Raw genomic sequence first — 11,965 nt, 5'->3', positions numbered from 1 at the left:
CAAATTTGAGCTCGGCTTGGAGATCGATTTTCTCATCCTTAGCAGCATGGGCACAAGGAGCCAGATGTGGAGCGATTCTGCCTGCTTTAGGGTGCATTAAAGCACTCTGTATAACGACCTCCTCCCATGGATTGTGACCAGGGTTTGAACCAGGCACATTCAATTTGTGGCACAGACCTTGATCCCTTGAGCCAAAGAAGCAGTATCAATAGTAGGTTGTTATCCTCTAGTGGAGCAGCTCCATTACGTGCTTTGCCAGGGACGCAGGATTAGGCTGCTAAGTAGCTGGTTGTCTTTAAAGGCAAATTAGTGCCTCTGTGAACATCTAATAAGCCCTTGGAGGCTAGGATGCTTTTTCCAACAGCTAGTGAAGGGCCATGTGGTATTTTGACGTTCCATCTAGGAAGCATAAAAGACCACCAACAAAAAATAGCATTGCAGAAATATTAAAAAGCAAGAGATAAAACGAAGCTAAAAAGAAATGTGGAGGATTAAAGCTGAAAAGGCAGGCTGCTTCTGCAGGGAGATAAACCGATAGTTATACACAAGCAGATTAGTTCATTTCTCCCAACGGATCCCAAATGCCAGTCCTTGCCTCTTTTATCCTCTCCATACAAATAGCAACCTGCATTCCTCTGAAACAAAACACTCCCCTGCTCCCCGCCTGCAATGCACTGACTCTATTAGAGACTCCAAAGCTAGCAAAACTCATCGTGTTTCCAGATGGGTTTGTCACATAAGTGCGAGTGGAGAAGTTTGAGCTCTTGATTGCTGCCTCCAACTCTTCCCTGACAGACCTGCAGTTCCCCCAGCGCCTCGGTAACCTGGATTAATAAAACATTTGCTTTGTAGCATGGGCAGAGAAATGCAGCTGCACAAGGACTCTGAGTGGGTCATCGAGATACCAGTTCTTGCAAAGGAAGCTTCCAGACTTTTTGTCCCCCAAGTTTTGGCATCAACTGCGGGTTACATAAAGCACAAGGAGCAGCTCCTATAAATAAACTACCCTGAAACTGTCACTTGAAAACAATAATCGCTCTCAGCTGCTCTTAGGAGTGAAAATGCATCTGTTCAATGGTGAAATTAAATCCTACCCATCTCGGGAAAGAATGTGGGAAGATGACTCTGGTTTCCATGGGTGAGCGCTATCTGCCTAAGGGAGGGCTGTCTGACGTCATTGCTCAGCATCCATCTCTAGCTCACAGGAAAGGGGCAGTCGCCTGCATTCTTCTCTCTGCCTGGGTCAGTTAAGATCTTGGGCTGGTGTCAATTAGGACACCCCTTTGGTTTCAATAGCCTGAGGGTGATTTATACCAGCCCTAAGGCTCCAACCATCCTTACTTGGGCTGAAAGAAGCAACCGGTATTCTCCCAGCCAAGTGCTTTTCCTGCTGCTGGGTTTTGCAAAGCAGCATTTTATTGTACTGCGCTGACCGTATCGTTCTTGCCAGGCATCTTTCCTCTCAGAAAACATGTCATCTCTCCCCCTTTCTGAACAACCCGCTGCTGCATCTGTGCCTGGGGACCCCTCCGTGTGCCATGGTGCAACCTGGTCCCACCTGGTGGTCCCACCATTAAGTTGCCCATCCCGTAGGAAACTGTCTTTGGCCCTCTGCCTGTGCCGTCAGCAGTGAAGGGCCAAATTCAGCCCTGACCCAAACAAGCTCCCTGCAGCTGCTCAGCCCAGGGCGGCATGTGGGCGGGGGAATCTGGGCCCTTTCTCTCTCTTCTGATACAGCTACAAGTTCTCAGTACTTGGCCCATAAGCTCCTTGGGCAGGGACGGTGGGTCCCTCTTTGCAGTGGTTTGCACGTAAACAATACCACCCCCTCCCACCCGCCCCCAACGCAACCTGCGTGCAGTGGACAAAACCGCCCCCTCTTCAGGCTGTTCCTGTCTGGCTCATCTGGCTGCAGGGGACTGACTTTGCCCAGGAGGAAGAGGAATCCTTCCGGAGAGAACATGCCCAGCACCCAGAAGAACCATTTCTCTTCTCCCTCCCAGCCCCCCTTGTATCTCCTTCCTTTATGTGGCTTTACTTCTCTCCCCATCCACTGGCCGTGGTGCTGAATGCTGAGGAGGGACATGCAGCTTTCCCCAAGCCTAGGGCAGCCTTTCTGAGCTGTTTAGTCCAAGTTCTGCACATGCCACCAAGCTGCTTTATTGCAGCTGGGGTACAAGATAGATCAACCCCCCCCCTGCGGTGTTCTAGACACACCCTGGGGTCTGGGATCAGGCCTGCTGGGTCTGGCTCGGCTCTGCAGGATACAGTACGCAGGGAAAGTTCACAATAGAATTTTCTCATGAAATATTGGCAGTGCAGGAGAATGCAATTCTGAAGGCTATTTAGCTGGAAATAAAAGGAACTTTGAAGTGTGCTCTAGTCACAAAAGCAGAAAATAACTAATTTGATGGCTGTTTGCCGCTGCATTCGCTCCCCAGTTCTGACAACACCACCAAGAAAAAAAAAGAAAAAAGCCTTCTCAGTGCTCCACGATCCAGGAAACCCAGTCTGGGCTTGGGTGAAAGCTGTCAGTTTAATACCATGCTGAGGTTATTGCACTGAATCCAACCCTGCCTGACTTCTCCAGGCAGGAAGCGGAGCATCTGCGCGATTAGGATGAGGTGAGAGGATGAAACAGAGGAAGAGATTCGTGTGTGAATGGGAAAAGACAGCTTCTTCTAAACAGCCGATATTCTTCTGCCTGCAGCAAAGGGTTAACTAAGATACCATGCCACACTCATAGAGGAGATGCACCACGTACACCCTACTAGAGCCAACAATGAATTTCCCCTGCAGAGAACAGCCACAGCCGGTCACGGTAACCATGGCAGGGATCTCCCAGGAGCTGTGCAATTCCCTTTCACCCATTGTTAGGTGACAATAGCAGCTATGTCAATGCAATTATTAGTATTATTTATTACTTGTATTATCATCATGTCTGGGAGCCCCAGACGTGGCCCAGTGCCCCACTGTGCTAGGGGCTGTACAAAGACAGACCAAAAATGATTGCAAATCTTCTGCCCCAGCCAGAAGGAAGGAGGGAGGGGAGACCTCCAAAGAAAAATCCCAGGGCTGCAGGGCATGGTGCTGGGGCTACAATAGGTATCGATGCTTCTCTCGCTACTCAACCAAAGTGCCAGCATTCCATGGCGGGCGATTACCATGTGAGGTCCCCCTGCCAGGGCAAAGAACTTATTCACGTTCCCTCCCAGAAATCCATTATGCAGCATTGCTAGTGTACACCCACTGCATGGCCCACCCCAGAGGTGGCTGCATTTCAGCGATGACTCCCTGTGGACACAGCTTATAAAGCGTTTTGGGGTCATTCCAGAGGAAAGAAGCTGTGCAAATAATAACGATATTGAACATGTGCACTAGCTATATTGCTGCTCCCATCCCCCCATCTATAGCAAATCTTACGCCAGCTCTTAAGTGATAAGCAAGCCTCTGCCTGAAAGCTGCAGCCTCCTTTCGTTTTCAAACCGATTTCCGATTTGACCTGGGAGGCAAATATAGACACCTGGTTTCTGGCAACACTCTGCTTACAGATGTGTCATCGTCCCTGACTTCCCCTGCAGCCATTTCCGAAAGGACAGGGACAGGTAATCAAAGTCTCGATCAGTTCCCCATGATTAGAACTCATTGCAGAATCTGTCTTGGCTTTCATGTGCTTCCTCTGCATCTCCTCCACTTTCTGTTGGGCCAGGACTCCCGTTCCACACAAAGCAGACTGCTGCCACGGATGGCTCAGGTAAAACAAGAGGAGGTAGTGGTTTTGCCAGGCACTGGACTAGGAATCGAGAGACCTGGGATTTACTCCAAGCTCTGCCACTGATGTGCTGGGCAACCTTGGGCAAATCACTTCCCTGCTCTGTGCCTCTGCTTCTTTTCCCATTTGTGTTTAGATGGTCGGTTCTTGGGGGCGTGGCCTGTCGGCTACTTGGTGTTTGTGCACCTAGCGCAATGGGCTGCTGCACACCCCCTGAAGAAGAAGAAGAAGAAACCTACATCATGGTGAGAACTGCCCGCCCTTGGCCTCCCCTGGATTTTACAGTGAGGGCGGCAGCCAATCCGCATTATGTATCCTGAGGTTCTTTTACATAGTTTTGGGCAGTGACGCCATAAGCTACGCCACCGTCAGGGTGGGGAGAGTGCGTCTATCCGCGGGCCCGAGGCAGCCAGCTCACGGTTTGAGTGAGTGTGTTGGGGGCAGGAGAGTGCCGGCTGCAGGACAGCGCTGGAGCCGGGAAGCCCCCACCCTCCCAGGCCTGCTGGGCATGGACTTAAAAGGGAATCTCTTCCTCACAGCGGGGTGGCATGCGGAGAGAGGCAGATGTGTTTTCACTGCTGCAAAGGGACTATGCCAGGAAGGCATCCCAGGGTTTGGGGGGCAGGGGTCCCCTGCACAGAGCTGGGACTCCCTCACCTGCTGAGACCTATGGACCAGAAACAACCTCCAGCTACAATGCGCCCCAAGCAGGGGCAGAGCAATCGGAAGAGACCTTGGGGAGAGTGCTAGCCGGACTGCAGGTAGCGGACTCCGGCCTTCCAGTCCCGAGAGGGCCCTTGGGTTGGAACCCAGTGGAGTGGAAGATCCTGGGCTTCCCCTATTCCTGCACCCCTAGGCAGCACTGCTACCTCCGCCTCTTACCGCTAGGCAGCGCTGATGTCACAGGCGATAGCTGTGAGGCGGGGAGGCTCGCCCCACTCACCCCGAGTCTAGGGGGGCTGGTGGCTGCGGAGCAAATGTGCCAATGGGGCTCGTGCTCACCCAGTTTGTCCTTAAACTCCCAGCCGATGGGATTCCCAGCCTTTTCCTTCCCACAGTACCAGGGAGAGGAAGCAGGTTTGCCAGGCAGAGGCTGTCCTAGGCTGGTGGCTCTCCAGTAGCCTCCATGCTATGGTTTAGTGGCCTTCCACCCCATTCCCACATACCCACCCCACCTCCCTGTGAAACGTGATTGCTCCCGGAGAGCCCTGGGGCCGTGGGAACTGAATTCCCAGCTCTGGAGAGGAGGCCTGTGGAGATGAGGTTGAATGCAGTGTGTGTTGGGGGGGTGGGGGCGGGGAGGAGGATCTAGGAGAATGCAGCTGACTTTGCTCGCTGCATTCTGAGCGTGGAATCTCATGCCTCCGGTGCTGGTGATCTGTCTCTTCCAACCCTCTGCTTCTCAGCGGCGTCTTGCTGTTCAACGTTTCCAGCAAAAAGCTGCCCCAGCTTAGCCACAAGCCCCAACGTTTGTGGCGTGCCCCAGAGCAGTCCCAACACTGCGGCTGGTTCGCCACAATTACCCTCATTGCTCAGTCAAACCAGCTGAACACTGGACCCCGCTCAATCCAGCTCTTTAAGATTCGCCAGTGATATTTGGATGCGAGGAAAGGCCTTGAGAGGGCAAGCCACCCCTGCAGCTAGTGCACAATCAGTCTGCAATCGGCAAGAATTGACGTCAGATTCTCTATCTGCTTTCAGCGTATTTGGGCCGGTCTCCAGCTATCCCACTGGGCGCGTGGTTAGCCGAGGCTGGACGTAATTTCATTAAGATCACAAAATGTATGTTCAGCAGATTTCTATGACATTATCATCTACTACTGTCATTAAGTTAGTGAGGCTTAACATCGCAGCATGAGGGGAGAGCACGAGAGAGGCATGCAAGGCCAACCCAAAAGGAAGGCTTTCTCGCCAGCACAGGCAGCATCGGAGGGGTTGGCAGAGAGTGGGGATCGCTGTACAGCACCTGAGCGAGGGGATCCTGGTGTGCAGGGAGAGCGGGAAGCTTAATCCATCTGCTGGGGGCTGCACTTTGGCATTTTCTTTTCCTCCAAAGCAGGTTACAAGTGAGTCAGTGCCTGAGCCCGGGTCACTGCCGGTGATCGTCACAGGGATAGCCACTGTCTGCTAGCATTGAATCAGGGAGCTGATCAGGGTAAGGGAGAGAGTAAGTGATTGCTAACCCCATGCATTCAAAAATCATGAGTCTGGCCCCCAAAATATCAGGAAATTGGCTTAAAAATAATGAGCTTTTAAAAAAAATAATGAATTTGGGGTTCTCTTTATTCACGTTCTGGCTTCTGAAGAGCACTCCGGGGTCAAGTTTTTTGCCCATAAACATGAGGGCTAAAAACGTACTATTGTTTTTGAATGAAAGCAGAGATTTTCCTCTAATCACATGAAACCAGTAGCTGGAGATTTAAGAAAAACACCAACTATTGCAAGACCCGTGATGCACAGATTACAGGGCCAGAAAGGACCATTATGAGCACCAAGTCTGACCACCTGCATAGCTCTGAATTAATCCCTGTTTGGACTAGGGCAGATCTTTTAGAAAAAACATCCAATCTTGATTTAAAAATAGCCAGTGACGCACCCCTTGATACGTTGGCAACCTGGACCTATTATCCCTAAATTTGGGAAAGGATATCAGGCCCTTTGAGGAAGTTCCCAGAGACCTCCCCAATTTCTACAAAACCCCTCCCCCCATTTTTTTTAAATTTCACAGACGAGAGGTCAATGCACCAACCGTTTGTGCCTACTGAACCCCCTCCAGAGCCAGCTGCAGCCCCTGGGCAAAGCAAAGGAGGCAGAGGAAAGCCAAGATGCTTGAAAAGTTCCACTAGCCTGCACTGAGTGAGGCCTGTTACTCCATTGGGCTGGGCCTGAGTGGTTATTCTGACTGTAGTTATTCCATGGCAGCCATGCAGGCTAAGCCAGCGGGAGTCGCATCTCATGCCTCAAGGCGTGCAATGCTCCCTGCATGCGTTCCGGGAGGAATTGTACACGAACACATTGTACAAATGGCCAGGTGCATTCAAGTGGCTTTGCCTTCCTGTGAAGCATCAATCAAGGCTGCTACCATGTCTGAGCCAGACTGGCAAACTCTCTGCTTCTAAATTATCCTGACCCCTTCTTCCACTTCCCCATTCAGCACAAACAACACTGCTCAGGGAGCAATTATTTTCCTCTCCGACCGTGCTCCCCTCTGGTCAGCTGCGCACCCGAGCCACATATCCAGGTAGAGGTAACTGACTTTCACGGCAAGAGGAGACTTGCCTCACCCATTTCTCAGCAGAGCAGGTTCTCTCCTTGGCTGCCGGCTCAGATCTTTAGGGCTATTTCTTATCACTGTTAAGCAGATGTGGCGCCGCTGATCTGCACGGTGCTTGCCAGGTAAACCCAGGGGTCGCGGGGAGGGGAGAGCTAGCGAGGAAGGATTTATGGAAGGAATGGGTTTTGAGGAAGTTCTGCGGGAGGTCAGACTAGAGCAGCGGTTCTCAAACTCAGGACTCCAAAGTAGGTTGCTCCATTTTAATGGGGTCACCAGAGCTGGTGTTAGACTTGCTGGGGTCTGGGGCTGAAGCCGGGCAGGGGATTGATAGCCAGGATCCCTGGATCCTGTTAGCTGTAGCTCAGTGCATGAGGCAGTCAGCAGGAGGATGGATACCCCATGGCTCAGTTACTTACTATTTTCTAATCCAGAGGCCCAGGCCTGCCTCTCATTAGCTCAATTACTCCTAGGCGCATGATGAGTTTCACCGTCTCCCACTAACTCCCCTCATTTAGGCAGAGCACGCAAGCGCCCTGGCTACCACGCCCGCTGCGCAGGGGGCAGCAGGCTTTAAGCTGAAGCGAGTGGTGCCGTAATGGTTTAGTGTCAGCGCTGTTCATCTGCTGACTGAAAAGAATTCCACTGCAGACCACCAGCCTGAAGCGAGGGCGTGGGGGTTTATTTTGCCTCCAGACCCGTTTCTCAGACGCCCTGTGGGGAAGGATTTGCACCAGAACTTGTCAGCATTTAAGCTGCTCAAATGGAATTTGTTTCTCCGGGAGGGCGAGCGGCATTTTTGCAACGAGTCCCTGCTGGGACTGACATCCCAGCTGTACAGCGCGACCCATCCCGCGGGGGTGGGGGGGCATGTCTCTCACAGCCAGCCTCGTCTCCCGGATGGACTGCAACAAGCAGACGGACTCAGAAGGAGGGCAGCTTGGAGAGTGAACGCAGGGGCTCGCTTTTCTCCCTCTCTGCTGCTCTGATCAAAAGGGTCAGCTGCTCGTTAATGGTGGCAGGTGCTGGGTTTTCCGTCTGCTCAGAAAGGGGGGGGTCTCCAGGGTACGATTCGGTGCTGAGTGAGAGGGCAAAGCAGCCATGCTAGCAACACTTTCCCTCAAGGACCTGGCTATTGTTCTTCATAGAGGCCTGCCATCCATCTAACTCCCAGCCAGGCCTTTCCCTTCGTAGCATTAGAAAGCTGAGGAGCTCACCGCGCCGCTCACTGGTACCCTGGTCAGAGAGGTAGAAGACCGAGCGCGGTGGGGAGAGACAGAGCTGGTGCTAAGTCAAGGATCACGTAGCGATGGTATTTTAACTAAGTAAGAGGATAAGGAGGGAAGGGATAGTTCTGGGGACTGGATCCAGGACACGTATAGATCAACCCTCCATTCCACCATCGGATCTTCTCTTTTCATACTTTCATAGTCCAGAATGGACCATTAGAGCATCTAGCCTGACCTGCGTATAACAAGCCACATGTCCCTACCCTGAGCCCCAGGGCTTCCATTAGAATAAAGCATTCCAGTCCTGAGGAGAGTCTTGTGTGCCCCAGACAGAAGACAGGAGAGACAGAGGGGATCCCAGAGCTGGAGGTCCCTGCGCTGGCCGGGAATTGAGACATGCCTAGATAATCCTAGCAGGCGATCCACACCCCATGCTGCCGAGGAAAGTAAAAAAAAACCCAATGTCCCAGCCAAACTGACCAGGGGAAAATTCCCTCCTGGCCCCAAATTTGGTGATGAGTTAGACCCAGAGCATGTGAGCAAGACCCAACCAGCCAGGCATCAAAGACAAAGGATTCTCTGTACCACCTCGGCACACCAGCCTCCCACAACCAATATCCTGCCTCCAGCTGTGGCAAATTTCTCTGCTTCAAAGCAAGGCAGCGGGGAAAACAGATTACAAATGTGCATTAGGAAAAATAATTCCTTCCTGACTCCTGCAGGTCACTTGGCTGAAGCCCTGTAGCATGAGATTAGATTACAGTCATTATCGTAAAAAAGAACAACAAGTGTTATGAGCATGCTGAGGCCTTGGCAGTCCTGGTCTCTGCACAAAGCAGTGAGTACCCGCTCCCTCCTGCTTTCAGGGATGTTTTCACACTTATTGTCAGTGCTAAGGCTTTTCGTTTTAGTGTTTTCCCTAATTTTGTGGCTGGCAGAATACTCTCAAGGTCTCTCTCCGGGAGTCACAGGCAAAGCAGGCTAGATAGGTTACCAAGCAGTTGCCCTAGCAACAGTGTCTATATTAAAACTCTCACCGTATTTCCCCCAATTTTGTGCAATTTCTGTATTTAGTGGGTTAGTTTCTTTAGATAGAAGAAAATGATGCAGGAGATCAGATGTGACTTCATTAGAATAACGGGGACAGTCCCAATCCGTCCTCGCCTGCTCTTGCAAAAGGGATTGGAACTGGCTGTGCTTGATGCAACCTCATCCATCTTTTGCCCAGTGGTTTCATCCTAGATTTACAGAGTTTAAGGCCACAAGGGGATTTACAGAGCTTAAGGCCACAAGGGATCATTTGATTGTCTATGGTGGCCAGAGAATCTCACCCAGTTGATCCTGCAGTGAGCCCAATAAATTGTGGCTGACTAAAGCATATCAGGTGCCCTGTATCCAGATCTGCCCTCCTACGAGAACTAGCTGAGCTGAATGCTGCCGTTTCCTCATCACATTTTCCTGGCTCCCAGAATGGTCCCAGAGAATTCATTGTTTTCCAGATGTTTTTGTGAATAGATTTCCAGCCCGCTCCGGGCCCGGAATGGGTCGTGATCCCATTCAAGTGTTCAGAGCTGACTCGCCAAATCTTTCCAGGTCACCCTGTCGCCAGCTCCTTGAGACTGTTCTCTTAAAAAGCAAACGGCTCTGAGTCTGAAGAGTTTGACTCGGAAGAGCAGCCCACCTTCTCCTACCCTATATATGCATTGATCTGGCTTTCCATGGCCCCACAGTAAAATGGCGTCCGTCAAACTGACAGTCTTTGAAAAGTACACTAGCATCACACAGCTGCATCAGTTACCCCCAGAGCCAATGTAACAAAACCCCCTCCTTGCTGATACCCAGCACCGCTCACCTCCCAGGCACTGGAAATAAGGGAGGGCCTTGCAGCATGCCATGACAGAGTTATGGATCACGTGGGATACAAAACAGACCCATTTAAATCAGCAGGGCCACGGGGCTACTTGCATGAGTAAGGGCTTGCAGGGTTAGGGAAATAATGAGAACCGCAGCAAGGTAAGTTCCTATCAAAGCCCCATGCTCCTGGCACTGGCCCAGCACGCCATCAGCACTGCAGCCAGTTGTACATCAGAGGTAACAAAACCAGCGTCGTCGCTGTTGAAAAGTATTTTCCTGGCAGTGACCACGAGTGGTAAATCCATCTTTGGAGCAGCTGAACAAAAGCTCAGGCAACGCCTTTAAAAACCTGGATTTTCTTAAGGAGGATTATCACCTCCTTGTTTAACTTCAGATTAGCCCACAATTTAACCACTGTCATTTTCTCGCTCGACAGCGGTTAATGAAATGGCCTGGCATGGATCACCCAAGAAAAGAAGATATTAAAATGGACAGGGTGGGAGGCAGAGTATAACCTGACTGACATCGTACGAGAGACAAGGGATGGGAATAATACAGGCAACGCTCCCTGTGAATAACTCCCCCATGCCCCAAGAAAAGGACCCAACTTCCTACCATACCAAAATTAACAGACCAGCTACCAGACTTGGGTCTCTTCAAGGTCCTTTGCACTGGGAGACTGACAAAGCCGAGGATGCATTGCTAGGCAAGAACTCATCCCGGGTTTCTCCTGGCTGGTTTGTGCGCCAGCCGCATGGCTGGCCACGCATTAGATTTCACCTTCACATCCGGGATGACGGACCACCAAAAGTTGGAACACACTCTGGGAGCAGAGGCCCCCTCCCCCATGCCTCACCAGGGATCAGCTGATGTCTGCCAATGACTTCCTCCAGCACGCCGTCCATCAGCTCTTCACACTGAAAAAACATGGTTTCAACCTGCCTTTGGGTATTTGTTAATAAAGAGAGATTTTGTGGGGATTTGTGCTATGTACTGAAACAGCTGCTGGGGTCAGCATTGCCAGCTGCCTCCGGCTTCCAGGTCTACCTGTTATTAAAAGGGTTTAAGTGGGGCTGAAGTGGACATTTCACCCTGGGCAGAGAGGGGCCTCAGTCAGAACCTCACATCCAAATGCGCCCACATTTTGAGCAACTTTGCATCGGGGTCTGAAGTTGGTGACCCGAACCCATCTCCTCTTTTCAGAGATCATTTGAAAAGTGGGCTACTACTTTGTATTCTAAACAATCCAACGGTGGTGAGGCCCAGGGTCAAAAGGGCTTTGAACATGAGAACACAGGATTCATATGGGAGAACATTGGGTCATCCGGTCAAGCATCCTGCCCCTGGCAGGGAGGAGGCAGCATAGGTAGGGCACTGGACACAGAATCAGGAAATTTAAGCTACATCTGCCACGTTTAACCTTTGGCAAATCACAGCAAGAGCTCTGTGCCTCAGTTTCCCCATTTTGACAACGGAGATAACAATACTGAGCTTCCTCTGGATGGGAATCTCTAAGTCGTATTTAATACCCCACAGGAAGACGACTCCACCCCAACATTCTGCAATGACACATACAAGAGGGGAATGTCCTGCCTCCTGCATTGATCAAATGATGTCCTCAAACCATGCGATCTGATGGAAGGCAAGTCTGGGCAGGGTCCCCACACATCCCCAGTCATTCTCTCCTTGTCCGCTCTGTGTACAGGCTTCCTCTGCAGGGAGCTGCAGCTGCAGGGAGTGGGGTTTTGGCTGTGTACGTGACTAAGCAGTACTGCTGACAGGCCTTGATAGTCAGCTGCTGCCAGACGCTCCCCAGCAGGTTCCCAGGAGACCCAACAC

General features: G+C 51.4%; 1 long non-coding RNA gene across 1 annotated transcript; it reads left to right on the top strand.

Moving 5' to 3' along the window:
• The first annotated feature begins 5,138 nt into the window (after nucleotides 1–5,138).
• On the top strand, nucleotides 5,139–10,750 carry LOC120386509. Its single transcript, XR_005589753.1, has 3 exons — nucleotides 5,139–5,554; nucleotides 5,832–5,927; nucleotides 10,563–10,750. It is a non-coding gene; the product is annotated as an uncharacterized LOC120386509 (long non-coding RNA).
• Nucleotides 10,751–11,965: the final 1,215 nt, after the last annotated feature.

The sequence above is a fragment of the Mauremys reevesii genome, linkage group 18, assembly GCF_016161935.1.
Source record: "Mauremys reevesii isolate NIE-2019 linkage group 18, ASM1616193v1, whole genome shotgun sequence".
NCBI lineage: Eukaryota > Metazoa > Chordata > Testudines > Geoemydidae > Mauremys > Mauremys reevesii.
This window is presented reverse-complemented; position numbering and strand designations above follow the sequence as displayed.